General features: G+C 38.7%; 1 pseudogene; it reads right to left on the bottom strand.

Annotated features, from left to right (window-relative positions):
• The window catches only part of LOC121103065, a 31,241-nt pseudogene extending 27,037 nt beyond the window's left edge, over positions 1-4,204 (bottom strand).
• Between the last annotated feature and the right edge of the window lie 14,327 nt (positions 4,205-18,531).

Here is an 18,531-nt window from a genome sequence, read left to right as displayed (position 1 = left end):
TGATTTTTCTGATAGAACTATTGCTACCTCAGTTTCCTTTTTGCTTCCATTTACATGGTAAATATTTTTCCATCCCTCCACTTTCAATCTGCATGACTCCTTAGGTCTGAAATTAGTCTCTTATAGGCAGCATTGCTTTTTTATACATTCAGTCACCTATGTCTTATGATTGGAGCATTTAGTCCACTTACATTCAAAGTAATTATAAATAGGTATATACTTAGTACCATTTTGTTACTTGTTTTGTGTTTTTTTTTAGTTCTTTTCTTTCTTTATTTGTTTTTTAAAAATATTTTATTTATTTATTTGAGAGAGAGAGAGCAAGAGCAAGTGCTGGAGTGGGGGGAGGGCCAGAGGGACAAGCAGACTCCCCACTAAATGGGGAGCCTGATGCAGTGCTGAATCTCAGAACCCTGAGATCATGCCCTGAACAGATGTCGGATGCTTAACTGACTGAGTCACCCAGGTGCCCCTCTTCTTTAGTTCTTTTCTTTTCCTTTCTTCTCTTGCTCTCTTCCCTCATGGTTTGATGGCTTTATTTAGTGATGTGCTTGGATTCCTTTATATTTTTTGTGTATCTATTATAGGTTTTTGATTTGTGGTTACCATTAGGTTCATGTATAATGTCTTATGCATATAGCAGTCTATATTCAGTTGACAGTCACTTAAGCTTAGACCCATTCTAAACCTCCTGCTCCTCCATTTTTACCTGACTGTATTCTTGATTCTTTCTCTGTACCACTTTACCCTGTATCTCCCCTGTTTCTCAAAAATGGTAATTCTACTAGTCCAGTACCTTAAGTCCAAAACTGTGGGGTCATCCTTGGCTCTTCTCGGTCTGTCATACTACTTATCTAATCAATCTGACAATCCTGCCAGCTATTCTTTTGAAATCTATCTAGAATCTGACCACTATCTTACCACTCACATTGTCCCCATCCTGGTCTAAAGCAACCTCATCTTTTCCCTGGATTATTGGTATACTCCCCTAAAAGGTCATCCTGCTTCTGTTCTTTCTTCCTGCATCGATTTTATCATTTATTTTATTAATTTTTTATTTTAATTCCAGTATAGTTAACATACAATGTTATATTAGTTTCAGGTGTACAATATAGTGATCACTAATTCCATACATCACCTGGGGCTTATCATGGCAAGTTCCCCCCTTAATCCCCATTTCCCCGGGCACCTCCCCTCTGATAACCATCACTTTGCTCTCCATAGATTGTTTCTTGTTTGTCTCTCTCATTTTTCCTTTGCTCATTTGTTTTGTTTCTTAAATTTCGCATATGAATGAAATCATATGGCATTTTTCTTTCTCCTACTTATTTCGCTTAGCATTATACTCTTTAGCTCCATCCACGTCATTGCAAATGGAGGATTTCATCATTTTTTATGGCTGAATGATATTCCACTGTGTATATATACCACATCTTTTTTATCCATTTTTTATCCATTCATCAACTTGGGCTGCTGCTATATCTTGGCTGTTGTGAATAATGCTGCTACAAACAGAGTGCTTTTGTATTCTTTGGGAAAATACCCAGTAGTGGGATTGCTGGATCATAGGGTAGTTCTATTTTTAACTTTCTGAGGAATCTTCATATTGTTTCCCAGAGTGGCTGCACCAGTTTGCATTCCCACGAACATTGCTTATAGCTATTTTCAATACAGCAGAAAGAGGGATTCTGTTAAAACAGAGGCCAGATCTTGTTGAATCTCTGCTCAAAATCCTCTAATTGGTCCCCATCTTACACAGTATAAATGGCAGAGTCCTTATCTTGTCTTACAAGGGTCTATATTTGACTTTGCCCACTGATCTCATTTCCTTCCCTCTCTTTCTTGCCCACTCTGCTCCTAGCCATACTGATCTTTCTAGAACATACCAAGAAATTTTCTGCTAGAGAGCATTTGCATTTACTATTTCTTCCCTCTCTCCTCCTCCTCAAAATATATGCAGGGCCCATACCTTCATTTCCCTCCGAACTCTTCTCAAATGTTTCCTTATTAAAGGGACCCTCCCTGATAACTTTGCAGCAAATAATGTGACTTTCTCTCCCTTTTCCTCTGCTATATTTCTTTCCACAACATTTACCACCACCAGTTTTATTTATTGTCCATGAACATAGGGGAAGGGAAGGAAAAATAAAATGACATAAAAACAGAGAGGGAGGCAAACCATAAGGGACTCTTAACTATGGAGAACAGACTGACGGTTGCTGGAGGGGAGGTCAGTGGGGGGGATGGGCTAAATGGGTGATGGGCATTAAAGAGGGAACTTGTTGGGATGAGCACTGGGATATGTAAGTGATGAATCACTAAATTCTTCTCCTGAGACCAATACTACACTATATGTTAACTAACTTGAATTTAAATTAAAAAAAGAAGAAAAATGTCTGGTATTGCATTAGAAATTGGGCATGAACACATAGTGACTAAAATCTAGTGACTATCAGACCAGGAGAAAATGAGATAAGGAGTGCTACAAATTAATAAGAGAAGCTTCTGCCTTGTCCAGAGAGAAAGAAATACTTCATATCAAAACAGAATAAACACTATAAAGGAGATCAGTAGCAGAGATCCAGATAAAGTGGTTTGGGAGAGAGGAAGAATCTTCCTTCTTTAAGAGAAAACTTGGGAGACCAGATGAAGAGGTATACTTTAGAATATATAAGACTTCCCACTGCAGACCATGCCCCCTGCAGAAGGTAATATTGCTCTTAGCACCCTCCCCTCTCCTCCTTAGCAACCAGGGAATATGAAAGATTTGGTGGTTCTAGAAATAGCCTCAGGGGACGAGTTGAAGAGAGAAAAACCTACATGTATCAAAGGGTGAGATGATTAGGAGAGGAAAAGGACAATGATTCTCAGTTCTCAGCTTTACCATAGCCTTCTGAAGACTTCCAGGAAACTGGCTGCATATATGAATAATGGGTGCCTTTTACTTCATGGACCACATTTCCTAGGCTTGAACTTGGCCACCAATTATATGTAAAGTGTCTGCTCTAAAGAATGGCCCCACTGGTCCAGTTCTCCATTCAAGTGCTCAATAATGCTGCCACCTCCAGAGACTAGAACATTCCACTTGTCATATTTCTCTGGCTGTCCTTTTTTATTACAGAGTTCTTGTTGTGAGCCCTTTTCAGATTTCATTTAATTCTACACCTTCTTGCTCCTACTGACAAATTCCTGGCCCCATTCCTTCAATAGCTCCTACCTTCTGGAACTGCTTCCGTCATTGGCCCTTACTCATATTGACAAATATCAGCTTAAAAATCTCATTTTCATCTTTAGATAGTCATACTGTTTTCTAACCCCCACCTGACATATATCTTTGGCAGATGTAGCCAGACACATGCTGTCTTTAAATCCAGATGGCTTTGCAGCAGTCCAGAGCTCTGCATTCTACAAATTCCTGTGCCAAGGAGGTACATTTTGTCATTTGACAGAGTGACATTGAAACAACATTCAAAGACCCTGCCCAGGAGCTAGTGCAACATTTTGTTATGCCCCACAAAATGCATAGCTAGTTAACTCAAAACTGTTTCACCCTCAGTAAGAAAGGTTTTAATGGCACATCATAATCTTGCTGAAAAGGAAATCAACATCATCAACATCATCAAACACCAACAATTTGCCAGGTACTAGGCTAGATTCTAGAGTTATACAAAGATAAATGAACCCCTACCCTCAAGGAGCTTATAGATGAATTCTAAAAGCTCTAATTCATGTTTGAGCATGGTGGCTGATACCAACATTGACATGATTACCATTGGGATTAACACATCGTGCAAGTGCTACCACGACACTTCCAAGAATAGGACTGAATCCTCTTGGTGGACTTAGATATGGGGTGTCCCCAGGAGAAATGAGGTCCTTATGGAGTGTGATCTTGAGAGATATAAATGTTACCATGGCTCTCAGATATACTGTGAAAGGACTGAAAATATCTGGGGTTGGAGAAGAGAGGATCCTTGTATAGCCAGCTTTATGTCAAGCTTTATGGACTGATTTGTAGATTAGGCTGGGAAAACACTTCTGTGACCTTTGGTCTATGGACAATATGTGAGACAGTGAAGAACACTTGAGAAGGTAGTTCTCAGAAGGGTACTTGTCATTTATCACAACATGTGATAAAAGATCACCCAAACAGACTTACCATCCGCACCTTCATTGCTTTTGCTTCTTTTATTGCGGCGAACATGCCTACTTTCCTCTTCAGAGTATGATTTTTCTTCAGGGAAGAAGAAATTCAGAAGGGCCATCTACAAAAATAAAAAGCAGATGAGTCAAAGGTTGACCCCAGTCAACCACAGCCAACATAAAAAAACTGGCTTTCTGTAGACAGTCTAACATTACCTTAGATCAGTGTGTCTAAAACCTGAGCCCATCTTCTCCTCCACTCTACAAATATATTTAATTTTTTTTTGGGGGGGGATAACTTAGCTTTATTTTTATTGCAAAACTTTTTTTTAAAGATTTTATTTATTTATTCGACAGAGATAGAGACAGCCAGCGAGAGAGGGAACACAAGCAGGGGGAGTGGGAGAGGAAGAAGCAGGCTCCCAGTGGAGGAGCCTGACGTGGGGCTCGATCCCAGAACTCCAGGATCACGCCCCGAGCCGAAGGCAGACGCCCAACCGCTGTGCCACCCAGGCACCCCTATTTTTATTGCAAAACTTTAAACAATATAAAAATATAAAGAATAAAGTAAAAATAAAAAATCTCATCTCTCCTAGATAACCACCATTATATTTCTGTACATATATTTTTTATATAAGTGAGATTATTTTCATTTGGTTTTATACTGCTTATAGCCTGTTTTCTTCATTCAAAAATATATATTCTATGGTCCAAATAGCTCTATGTCTTTATGTTTAATGGCCACATTGTATTTCATGATATGGATGTGCCATCACTGCCATCAGTTATTATTATTTTTTTAGCATATAGTGTAGTATTGGTCTCAGACGAATTTAGTGATTCATCACTTACATATAACACCCAGTGCTTATCCCAACAAGTTGCCTCTTTAATGCCCATCACCCATTTAGCCCATCCCCCCCACTGACCTCTGCTCCAGCAACAATCAGTCTGTTCTCTATAGTTAAGAGTCCCTTATGGTTTGCCTCTCTCTCTGTTTTTATCTTATTTTATTTTTCCTTCCCTTCCCCTATGTTCATCTGTCTTGATTCTTAAATTCCACATATGAGTGCAATCATGTATTTGTCTTTCTCTGACTGACTCTTATTTCACTCAGCATAATACACTGTAGTTCTATCCACATTGTTGCAAATGGCTAGATTTCATTCTTTTTGATTGCTGAGTAATCTTTTATTGAATATATATACCACATCTTCTTTATCCATTCATCAGTCAATGGACATTTGGGCTTTTTCCATAATTTGGCTATTGTTGATGGTGCCACTATAAACAATGGGGTGCATGTGCCCCTTTGAATCAGCACTTTGGATCCTTTGGATAAATAACTAGTAGTACATTTGCTAGGTGGTAGGGTAGTTCTATTTTTTAGCTTTTGAGGAACCTCCATACTGTTTTCCAGAGTGGCTGCACCAGTTTGCATTCCCACAAACTATGCAAAAGTGTTCCCCTTTCTCTGCATCCTTGCCAACATCTGTTGTTTTCCTATACTGTTAATTTCAGCCATTCAGAACAGCTGTGAGGTGGTATCTCCTTGTGGTTTTGATTTGTATTTCCCTGATGATGAGTGATGTTGAGCATCTTTTCATGTGTCTGTTAGCTATCTGGATGCCTTCTTTGGAGAAATGTCCGTTCATGTCTTCTGCCCATTTTTTTAAAATGTTTTTTTATTATATTATGTTAGTCACCATACAGTACATCCCTGGTTTCTGATGTAAAGTTCAATGATTCATTAGTTGCGTATAACACCCAGTGCACCATGTAATACGTGCCCTCCTTACTACCCATGTCCGTTCATGTCTTCTGCCCATTTCTTAACTGGACTTTATTTTTTGGGTATTGAGTTTGATTAAGTTCTTTATAGGTTTTTTGATACTAGCCCTTTATCAGATATGTCATTTGCAAATATCTTCTCCCATTCCATTGGTTGCTGTTTAGTTTTATTGATTGTTTCCTTTGCTGTGCAGAAACTTTTTATCTTTATGAGGTCCCAAAAGTTCATTTTTGCTTTTGTTTCTCTTGCCTCCGGAGACATGCCTAGTAAGAATTTGCTGTGGCCAAGGTCAAAGAGGTTGCTGCCTGTTTTCTCCTCTAGTAATTTGATGGTTCCCTGTCTTACATTTAGGTCTTTCATCCATTTTGAATTTATTTTTGTATATAGGTATAAGAAAGTGGTCCAGTTTCATTCTTCTGTGTGTTGCTGTCCAGTTTTTCCAACACCCTTTGGTGAAAAGACTGTCTTTTTTCCACTGGATATTCTTTCCTGCTTTGTTGAAGATTAGCTGACCATACAGTTGTGGGTTCTCTGTTTTGTTCCATTGATCTGTGTGTCCGTTTTTGTGCCAGTACCATACTTTGTTGATGATTACAGCTTTGTAATATAGCTTGAAGTCTGGGACTGTGATGCCTCCAGCTTTGGTTTTCTTTTTCAACATTACTTTGGCTATTTGGGATCTTTTGTGGTTCCATACAAATTTTAGGATTGTTTGTTCTAGCTCTGTGAAAAATGCTAGTGGTATTTTGATAGGGATGGCACTGAATGTGTAGATTGCTTTGGGTAGTATAGACATTTTAACAATATTTGTTCTTCCAATCCATGAGCATGTAAAGTTTTTCCACTTCTTTGTGTCATCTTCAGTTTCTTTCATCAGTGTTTTATAGTTTTCAGAGTACAGATCTTTTACCATTTGGTGAGGTTTATTCCAAGGTGTCTTATGATTTTAGATGCAGTGGTAAATGGGACCTACTCCTTGATTTCTCTTTCTGGTGCTTCATTATTGGTGTATAGAAATGCAACAGATTTTGGTATGCTGATTTTATAGCCTGACACTTTGCTGAATGCATGAATCCTTTCTATTGATTTTTTGGTGGAGTCTTTTGGGTTTTCTACATAGAGTATCATGTCTTCTGGTAAGAGTGAAAGTTTGACTTCTTCCTTGCCCATTTGGATGCCTTTTATTTCTTTTTGTTGTCTGATTGATGACGCTAGGAGTTCCAGTACTATGTTGAACTACAATGATGAGAGTGGACATCCCTGTTGTATTCCTCACCTTGGGGGAAAAGCTCTGTTTCTCCCCATTGAGGTTGACAGTAGCTGTGGGTCTTTCGTATATGGCCTTTATTATGTTGAGCTATGTTCCTTCTATACCTACTTTCTTGAGGGATTTTTATCACTTTGTCAAATGCTTTATCTGCATCTATTGAGAGGATCATATGGTTCTTGTCCTTTCTTTTATTTATGCAGTGTATCACATTGATTGATTTGTGGATATTGAACCACCATTGCAGCCCAAGGATAAATCCCATTTGGTTGTGTGGAATAATCCTTTTAATGTACTGTTGGATCCTATTGAGTAGTATCATGTTGAGAATTTTTGCATCCATGTTCAACAGGGCTATTGGTCTGTAATTCTCCTTCTCAGTGGGGTCTTTGGTTTTCGGATCAAGGTAATGCTGGCCTCCTAGAGTGAGTTTGGAAGTTTTCCTTCCATTTCTATTTTTTGGAACAGCTTCAGAAAAATAGGTATCAATTCTTCTTTAAGTATTTGGTAAAATTCCCCTAGGAAGCCATCGGGACTCTTGTTTGTTGGGAGATTTTTGATTACTGATTTAATTTCTTCGCTGGTTATGGGTCTGTTCAAATTTTCTATTTCTTCCTGTTTCAGTTTTGGTAGTTTATATGTTTCTAGGAATTTATCCATTTTTTTCCAGATTGTCCAATTTGTTGACATATATTTGCTCATAATATTCTAATTTTTGGTATTTCTATGGTGTTTGTTCTGATCTCTCTTCTTTCATTTGTGATTTTATTCATTTGGGTGTTTTCTCTTTTCTTTTTGATAATCTGGCCTAGGGGGTTATCAATTTTGCTAATTCTTTCAAAGAACCAGTTCATAGTTTCACTGATCTGTTCTACCATTTGTTTTTTTTTTTAAATTTCTATATCATTTATTTCTTCTCTAATTTTAGTTATTTCCCTTCTTCTTCCGGTTTTGGGCTTTATTTGCTGTTCTTTTTCCAGCTCCTTTAGTTAAGAGGTTAGACTGTGTATCTGAGACTTTTCTTGCTTCTTGAGTAAGGCCTGTATTGTTATATACTTCCCTGTTATGACCACCTGTGCTGTATCCCAAAGGCTTGGGAGTGTTGTGTTTTCATATTCATTTGCTTCCATACATTGTTTTATTTCTTCTTCAATTTCCTGGTTAACCCATTCGTTCTTTAGTAGAGTGTTCTTTAACCTCCATGTGTTTATGGTCTTTCCAAATTTTTTCTTATGGTTGACTTCAAATTTCATAGTGATGTGATCTAAAAATATGCATGGTATGATCTCAATATTTTTCTACTGGGTGAGGCCTGATTTGTGACTTAGTATGTGATCTCTTCTGGAGAATGTCTTATGTGCACTTGGAAAGAATGTGTATTATGCTGCTTCAGGATGGATTGTTCTGCATATAGCTGTTAAGTCCATTTGGTCTAGTGTGCCATTCCAAGCCATTGTTTCCTTGTTGATTTTCTGCTTAGATGATCTCCCATTGATATAAGCGGGGTGTCAAAGTCCACCACTGTCATTGTATTATTATCAATGTGTTTCCTTAAGTTTGTTATTAATTGATTTAAATATTTGGGTGCTCCCAAGTTGAGGGCATAAATATTTAGAATCGTTAGATCTTCTTCATCTCTTATTACAGTTTTTGGTTTAAAATCTAGTTTGTCTGATTATGTATGGCTACTCCAGCTTTCTTTTGATGTCCATTACCATGATAGTTGATTCTTCACACCCTCACTTTCAACCTGGAGATGTCTTTGGGTCTAAAATCAGTCTCTTGTAAACAGCATATTGATGGGTCTTTTTTTTTATTCATTCTGATACTTTACTTCTTTTGATTGGAGCATTTAGACAATTTACAGAGTAATTACTGATAGATACGAATTTACTGCTATTGTATTACCTGTGAAGCCACTGTTTCTGTAGATTATCCTTGTTTCTTTCTAGTCTTTGTTGCTTTTGGTCTCTCTTTCCCACTCAAAGGGTCCCCTTTAATGTTTCTTGCAGAGTTGGTTTAGTGTCCATAAACTCCCTTAGTGTTTGCTTGTCCTGGAAACTCTTTCTCTCTCCTTCTATTCTGAATGACAGTCTTGCTGGATATAGTATTCTTGGCTGCATATTTTTCCCATTTAGCACGTTGAATATATCATGCCACTTTCTTCTGGCCTGTCACGTTTCTGTGGAGAGATCTTCTGCTAATCTTATGTGTCTATCCTTGTAGCCTAATGATTTTTTGTCCTTAGCTGCTTTCAGAATTCTCTCTCTCTCTTTTTGTATTTTGTAAGTTTCAGTATGATATATCTTGGTGTCGACGTGTTTTTGTTGATTTTTGAGGGGAGTTCCCTGTGACTCTTGGACTTGAATGGCTGTTTCCTTCTCTAGTTTAGGGAAGTTTTCAGCTATAATTTATTCAGACAAGATCGGGCACATTCAGGGTGGTATGGCTGTAGACTTCAGCTATAATTTATTCAAATAAACCTTCTGCCCTTCTTTCCCACCCTTCTTCTTCTGGGACTCCTATGATATGGATATTATTGTGCTTTGTGGAATCACTGTGTTCCCTAAGTCTATATTCATGATCTAATAGTTTTCTTTTCCTCTTATTTTCAGCTTCATTATTTTCCATAATTTTATCTTCTATATCACCTATTTGTTCCTCTACTTTTTCTACCCTCATTGTGATTACAAGTTGGTTTTGCATCTTAGTTATAGCATTTTTTATTTTGGCCTGACTAGTTTTTAGGTCTTTTATCTCTGCACCCAGAGTTTCTCTGGTGTCTTTTACGCTTCTTTCAAGCCCAGCTAGTTGCCTTATGATGGTTGTTCTAAATTCTTGTTCAGATATATTGCTTATATCTGTTTTGAGCAAATCCCTGGCTGTGATTTTTTCTCAATCTTTTGAGAATTCCTGATCTTGTCATTTTATCTAGGTTTCTGTCTTCTATGTGTTATGAAGGTTTGTTATGTTTCCTACTCCTGAGAGTAATACTATATTAAGAAGGTGTCATACACTGTCCAGGGACTGGTGCTTCAGGAAGTGTTTCTGTGTATGCTGTGTGCACTCTGCTGTTGTGTTTGGCTGCTCTTTTCTACAGTTCAGTCATGTGCAGAGTTTGTCCTTGCAGTGGGTGTTTGGACTTTTAACTTGGTGTCCTCTGATTTGTTTGTTAAGATAAGTCTGACAAAAAAAAAAGCCTGATCCAAGAAAAAAAGAAAAGAAACAAAACAGCAAACAGACAAACAAAAAACTATAAGCCTGATTCCAAAGAAAAAGAAATAAGGAAAAAAGAAAAAAAAAGAAGCATGATCCAAAAAAAGAGAAAAGGAAACAAACCAAGAACAAAAAACTAGAAGCCTGATTCCAAAGAAAAAAGAAGGGGCGCCTGGGTGGCACAGCGGTTAAGCGCCTGCCTTCAGCTCAGGGCATGATCCTGGCATTATGGGATCGAGCCCCATATCAGGCTCTTCCGCTATGAGCCTGCTTCTTCCTCTCCCACTCCCCCTGCTTGTGTTCCCTCTCTCGCTGGCTGTCTCTATCTCTGTCAAATAAATAAATAAAATCTTAAAAAAAAAAAGAAAAAAGAAAATAAAAATTAAAAAAGGAAAAAAAAAAAGAAAGAAAGCCTGGTCCTTTTTCCACCAGAAGTAAAACTGACACTTTGGAGCACTCTATGATCAGTAGGCTTGTACATGTGTGGGGGGCCTGTGTTGGTCTTCTGAGAGAGAGGCCTGCTGTGCTGCCTCATAGTCAGACCTGCCCTAGTAAAGATGTTCCTGTAGGGTGCAGGGGTCAGGGTCTGGTGTGAGTCCAGCCTCCACTGGAGGCGCTGTGTTGCTCTCTGAAGTCTGATTGTGCCAGTGGGTGGGGGAAGGGGGTTGGGGGGGTGGAATATCTCATCACCCCACCTTCTCGCCCCAGGTAGGGGAGCTCCCAGCCATTGCTATTCAGGAGGCCCTCACAGAAAAGTGAACAATCTCCCCTCCAGTGTCCCAGGCTTTTGTCAGATCCCTGCACTCAACCTGTCTGTGCCTGGGCCATTGGCATGTCTGGCCACAGTTCTATGTTTTATCTTTGGCCAGCAGCTGGTATTCAAAACTCCAACTCTTAAGGGACTGGGCAAGATGCAGATATGCTCCCCTCCCCCAGAGAAGAGACTCATAGTACTGTGCCAGACACTGTTCTGTCCCAGAAAAGCAGTCATGTGGTCGCACCAGTGCCTGAAGTCTATGGTGAAGCACAGCAAAAAGCTACAACCAGGTTACCTACCCTCAGTGTGCCTCTGTCCCCTGCAGTTGAATGGCTGCTCAATGGCACCCACCCGGTGGGCCTTTTGTCCTTGGAGAGGCAATATACCCTCTTCCAAATGTACTCCAGGAAGGGGAATATTCTCTCCTAATGTGACCCAGCAGATCCCCCTACCATGGTATCTCGCATGAACATTATGTGCTATTCTCTCTCCTGCTCTCTTGCTCTCTCCCCAACTTCTCTCCATGAGAAGGGCTCCCTCCCCTCCACAGCACCATGGCTTCTTTTCTCCAATTCATATCTCCAAACCCCGTGTCTGCCATGTTCTCTCCCTCTAATTGTGCAAATTGTTTTCTTATCAGATCGATTTCCTAGTTGTTCAAAATGATTTGCTGTTGATCTAGCTATTTTTGAGGGATAAGGCAGGCCCAGGGTCCCCCTACTACTTCACCATCTTAACTCCTCCTCTACCCCAAATCCTTTTACTTTTGATGCATTATTCCAATCATTCCCACCATGAAACTGTGGTTAATCTCTGAATCCCTTCTCTTCTGCTCCAAATATCTAATAAGTAATCCTTCAAGTCCCATTTTTCCACACAGTTCTGGGGTTCAGAGAGCTCAGTCACAAATTTCTAACTTCCGGGGCGCCTGGGTGGCACAGCGGTTAAGCGTCTGCCTTCAGCTCAGGGCGTGATCCCGGCGTTATGGGATCGAACCCCACATCAGGCTCCTCCGCTATGAGCCTGCTTCTTCCTCTCCCACTCCCCCTGCTTGTGTTCCCTCTCTCGCTGGCTGTCTCTATCTCTGTCGAATAAATAAATAAAATCTTAAAAAAAAAAACAAATTTCTAACTTCCCTCACATACGGTACTGATGTCTGCCCAGAATTAGACTTCAGGTTGTTCCTCCCTCTGGGACTTCATTATTACACATCCACAACTTTTCCACATTCTTATTTGTGCTGAACTTTTGGTTTGTTCCCAGAATGCTATGCATCCAATTATGATTGGATAGTACTAGTTATGTCAACATTCTTCTGGGAGTTAGCCATGACAAAGCACACAAGTATTTTCTTCCTTTCCTAGACTCCACAGAACTCCTACAGCACTCGTAGTATATAAGACTCATGTTGGTACTTAGTCCCCTACTGTCTTGTGATGATCTCTCATAATAATACAATGTTTCATATGTGAATGGGCCTGGTTTCACTAATGATATTCATAGCTTAAATACATACTTGTTTAAGTCAATCATAATCTTGCAGTATGAGTGCTTCTTTTTAAAAATATTTTATTTATTTATTTGACAGAGAAAGAGGGAGAGCATAAGCAGGGGGAGTGGCAGGCAGAGGGAGAGGGAGAAGCAGGCTCCCTGCTGAGCAGGGAGGCCAATGTGGGGCTTGATCCCAGAACCCTGGGATCACGACCCAAGCTGAAGGCAGACGCTTAACTGACAGAGCCACCCCACTTCTTTGTGGTTAAAAAAATATGCTTGAGGTAAACTGTGGACTGAATAGTAGGATTGAGAGTGATTCTTATCCTGACTCTGACACTTATAGCTGTGTTACCTTGGACAAGTTATTTAAATCTTAATTTTCTCATCTGTAAATAGGGATAATAATAGTACAATGCTCATAAAGTAGTTGTAGGATTAGTACAATATCCAGCATTTAATATGCATTCAATAATTGCTAGTATTACTATTATTAAAATTAATCTCCAATTATACTGGTTAGATTGTTTGAGGTTTAAAAAAGAAGAAGTAAATCTGCATTTTCATCCTAGTGTTAGTTCAAAAAACAATTCCAGAATCCTCATGTCTGCTGCATCTCTAATTGGGAAAAAATGGATGGGACATAAGAAGGCCTTACCATTCCAAACAAACTTTCTTCAAAATCCTGTGATTTATTGTTTACATAGAACAATTACACCCAATAGCCTTACTGTACATGATTAGTGTCTTGCAGAATACATTCATGTATTAGATATAAAATTAACAAATGAATGTATCATCTCCAACGTGCCATAGGGTTGTATTTAAAAACATTTAGATTGAACTATATGAAATTATTATTATTTTTTAAAGATTTTATTCATTTATTTGACAGAGAGAGAGAGAGACAGCCAGTGAGAGAGGGAACACAAGCAGTGGGAGTGGGAGAGGAAGAAGCAGGCTCCCAGCGGAGCAGAGAGCCCGATGCAGGGCTCGATCCCAGGACCCTGGGATCATGACCTGAGCTGAAGGCAGATGCTTAACAACTGAGCCACCCAGGCGCCCCAAACTATATGAAATTATTGTTTTGTGTCCAAAATGCTTGAATATCAATAATTTCACACAGTTCAACTACACAGTATTTTTAAATCACTTGATTGGAATTTAAAATGGATTTTCCCATAGAATCAACTTAATAAAGTCTGGCTGGGTTTCCAAATAAAGCCCATAAACAGTTACTTAATCTACAATATAAATAAGCTACCATATTACTAATAATATAAACCCAAACAGCTATTTACAATAAAATCTCAATCATTTGCAACTCTACAAGAACAAGTCATTCTGGATAGAAGAGTTTTCCTGATAAATTTGCTGAAACTTTGGCTATTTGGATAGAAACTTGTCTACAATCTATGATTTAACTGAGGGTTTACTGAATATGTAGAAGACTATTTGCTTGTACAGTAAATCGCCCTAATCCACTATGGTTTCTAAAAAGTACAATTGTATTATAGTGCAATACATACTTTGTTAGAATTGTACAGTTCTCTGAAAGCAAGAGAAAAGCATCTAATACAGACTGGGAGTGGACAAGGCTTCTTGGAGGAGGTGCTACCTCTGAGTCCTGAAGGATGTTGAGGATTCAGTGGTGAATGGGAATCCAAAAAGGAATTCTAGGCAAAGAGAACATTGCGTTTAGAGGTTCAGAGGAAAGAGAATGGCAGTTTTTGAAAACACAAGTACCTTAGAATAAATGGTAGGAGGTGGGGAGGGATGGCAAAAAATGAGCCAAGAGACATTAAATAAGGGCCAGATGTTAAGAAATTTAGGCTTTATCCTGCAGGAGGCGGTATCCTCTGAAGGTTTTTCCTTTGTAAATTTTTCTACCTTATGAAAATTTGAGCCATAATTTATAGAAAGCAAAATGCACACATTTTAAGCATACAGTTTGAGGGGTTTTGAAAAACACACACTTTTGTAACCACCACCAAAATCAAGATATAGTATATTTCTATCACCCCAGAATTTTCCCTTGTGACCCTTCCAGTCATTCTTCAGCTCTGTCCCCTAATCCAGGAAACCACTGTTTTGATTTCTACCACCATAACTTAGTTTTTCTCATTCTAGAACTTCAAGTATATGGAATCATAGAATGTGATTGAATTATTTTTGTGTGTTGTTTCTTCCTTTTAACATAATGTCAATGAAACTCATCCATGTTCTTTTGGGTATCAGTAGTTCCTTCCTTTTTATTGCTGAATAATATTTTATAATATTGATGCACCATAATTTTTAATGCATTCACCTGTTGAGGGACATTTGTGTTAATTCCAGTTTGGGGCTATTATGAATAAAGTTGATATGAGCATTAACGTATGAGTCTTTCTGGGGACATATGTTTTCATTTTTCTTGGGTAAACACCTCAGGGTAGAACTTCTGGGTTATACGGTATATATTTGTTGTGAGGAACTGCTAAACTGTTTACCAGAATAACTGTACCATTTTATACTCCCATCAGCAATGTATGAGAGTTCAAGTTCTATGCATCTTTACTATACTTGACATTGTCAATATTCTAAATTTTAACCATTCTTGTGGATGTAGTGTTTCATTGTGGTTGGTTTATGAATTATTAACTTTTTAAAAGTGCTTTTTTCCCCTCTTGTAGTCAATTATCAGATTTCACTTCACCTACCTATAACATCTTTTCCAGTCCCTTTAAATTACTGCTTATAGTCTGCTATAGGCTTGACATTTTGTTAAAACTAATTAGAATCATGTACAAACAGAATAAACAGGTGGTCAGTGCATTTTTGAATGGTTTTTCCAATAAGTAAGATGTATATTCTCCGGCAGTTTCGAGGCCATTTGTTTACTGCTTGATTCCTGGTTGTATTCTGGATAAGTGAACTTGTCCAGGTAACTGAGTTTTACACAAGTATGTTATTAGAGTATAATGCTATTTTTAGGGGAAATGTATTTTGAAGTCCAAATGGACACCCTCCTTGCCATCACCAACTACAGTTACATATTCTGTGTTCCCTCATGGTCTCAGTTTCTATGGGTGTTGTGATAGGGCCTCTAGCACGTTCTTGTGCCCTGGTGGCCATAGTAGGAGAACGTGCTCATATAATAATTGTTCCAAAGGATCTGATGGGAGTTTGTGAGAATTCAAGTTCCCAGAGGAGGAGGGCTAAGGGAGAAACAAAGTCCTTCAGATAGCAGAAACAACCGTAGATCCCACGGGTAGTAGGAGTAGCTTAAAGTCCCTTAAGAGAGACTACTGATTAGTATGGAACATCCACAAATCAAGTGTTTATTAGAAGCCACTGCCTGTATATGAAAATGCTTTAAATATAGTTTCTATTTTCTCAACAAAAAACAGATGAAAACAATATGAAACACTACTTAGACTGAAAGAAGATCCCTATTCATAATGCTCTTATTTGAGTCTCAATTAGAGGTAGGATGAGAAACTATCCTGTTTAGTATAACGGCAAAGACAAAAATCAGTGGCTGCTCATAGAAAAAGTCTACAATTCTAGCTGGAGTTTTGCATTCAGTAGCAAGGCCTCCAGAGGCAAGTTGCAGAATATGAACAAAACAGCCTTCTCTCTTTGAATATTGCTTTCCTATTGCACAAGGGAGGAGGCATCAGGAATGTTGGCCACAGCCAGACATTTTGCTCAGGGGAAAAAAATCTAATTCTTTACACTTTATTAACTGATTACACCCTTGTTTCCTATGGTAAAATTACATGGTAAACAGCACCTGCAGATTATAGGGATCTCAGCTGGAAATAATTCGTTAGCAGTGAGACATGAGGGATATACCCATTACTGCTAGTGACTCTCCAGATATTGCTACATACTTTTTTTTCCTAATATCTAAACCACAAAATTGTTGGGTACTTTTTTCTCTTTTTACCATGACATAGAATAAATTTAATTCATTTTATATTTTACAGTTAATGTATTTGATTGCATATATAATTCATAGAAAATTATTAAGAAACTTCTTGGGAGTAGAGGCACACAGAAGGCCCCTAATAAATATCTATCTGTTGGAAGAATAATAGGACTATCAATAAACCATTCCTTAAAGCCAGAATTTTATTGAACCCTAATTGGCCCTCACTACTTAGGATTAACCATGGCAAGGTAGACTAAAAACTCATAACTACTGTTGGCAGTAATCAAATCAAAGGGATCTTGAGAGTGAGAGACTTGGTAGGTCAGTGGCTCTCAAACTTTGTTGTGCATCAGAATCACTAGGCATGAGTGTTAAAATGTAGAATCCTGGGCCTTTCCCTCCCCCAAATTTAGATTGAGTAGGCTGAGGTGAGACCCTACAGTCTGATTTTTCAACTTGCTCACTATGGGATTTTGACGCAGGAGACCCCTGAACCACATTTAGAGAAACTGCTATATTGTTCATTCCTTAACTGGTTCGTTATCTGGAGACCGAAAAGTCTGTCTTTTTTTGCTTAGGGCTTTCACACAGATCATGGTTTTCACCTTTTATTCTGTCATTCCTAGACTTAATCTGTTTATAGAAACTGGTACTTCATCTCTCTCAAGAGGAGGTGGGTACCTACCAGGATTTCTAAAATTGGCAAACCATTGATTTTTTAAAAAGATTTTTCTTTCAATGTTCTTAAATAAGTCTATTTTGCTTATTGCAACCACTGCCATCACTACCATCACCCATCGGCAATCACCAGGGATCTTCAAATAAATAAAATCAAAGCATTTATACCCTGAGGTATTTAGCAAAATCTCCAGGTGATTCTACCATGGCAAGTTGTGGTACCGGTACTCCCAGTACCAATGAGTGAAGTAGGATCGCCCAAACTAGTTTGATGAGTATGTCAAGGATATAAAATGAATACAGACGCTGGCACTGAAGACACTTCCAATCTTATAAGAACCCTAAACATGCTCTGATTTTCAACAAAAGGTCTGGAGAGGGTCACTCAGGGTGGTGGTGTTTGCTGAACAAGCACTGAGTCTTACCATATGGAGGGCAGTGAATTAGATACTATCTTTAACATATACAGACAAACAACACACAATCCCAAGTTGCTTTGTAGTGGAACGATAGCACTACATAACAGGAGGTAGTAAAGTTTTAAAAGCAGTGTGACAAGAAGGGAAGCACAATATGTTCTGATTGCCGAATGCAGCGTGCCAGCTCCTGAGAACAAGCAAACAAGAACACTCAACATTGATCACAGCATTTCACGGGAGCTGCCCCCAGTGGGGTGGGGCTAGAGATGGCAGCAATCAGCCCAGATGCCAAAGGAAATTGGCACCTTGGACATTTCTGGTGTGAGTGCCAGAGATTACCATCCCCTGTTGTAATTACGTCTGATGATGTCTGAAATGATGTAGTAAAGCTAAACATGGAGCCTAAACATAACCAACAGTTTTCAACAGAGCTAAGAGCAGTCACTGAATTCTACTTCCTAGGTAGTTTGACTTAAAAATCACTGTCATCAATGCAAAGTGACTGCAAAGTAGAAAGAATAAAAAAGAACAGTATTTTTGTTTGAGGAAATTACCATAGTGTGGTGTCAGCAAGAAATTATACTACAAACCAGTTCAATTTCTGGCTTTTTTTACTTCCCAGGTTTGGGCTGTATGGATCACCTAACATTTGCCAAATAATGCCTTACATATCTTTAATATTATTTTCCCCCCTCCATTGGTAATAAGCTCCTTAAAGTTAGCTATATTTGTAGGTTCAGAACCTGTGTGAACTTGTCCTCTGAACAAGGTGAAATCTGTGTAAGATGCACATCAAGGGGAAAGATGAGTTATTTCAAACACACAACTACTAATGCAAAGGAGGAAAATGGG

The sequence above is a fragment of the Ursus maritimus genome (genome assembly GCF_017311325.1).
Source record: "Ursus maritimus isolate PB19 chromosome X unlocalized genomic scaffold, ASM1731132v1 scaffold_X1, whole genome shotgun sequence".
Lineage (NCBI taxonomy): Eukaryota > Metazoa > Chordata > Mammalia > Carnivora > Ursidae > Ursus > Ursus maritimus.
This window is presented reverse-complemented; position numbering and strand designations above follow the sequence as displayed.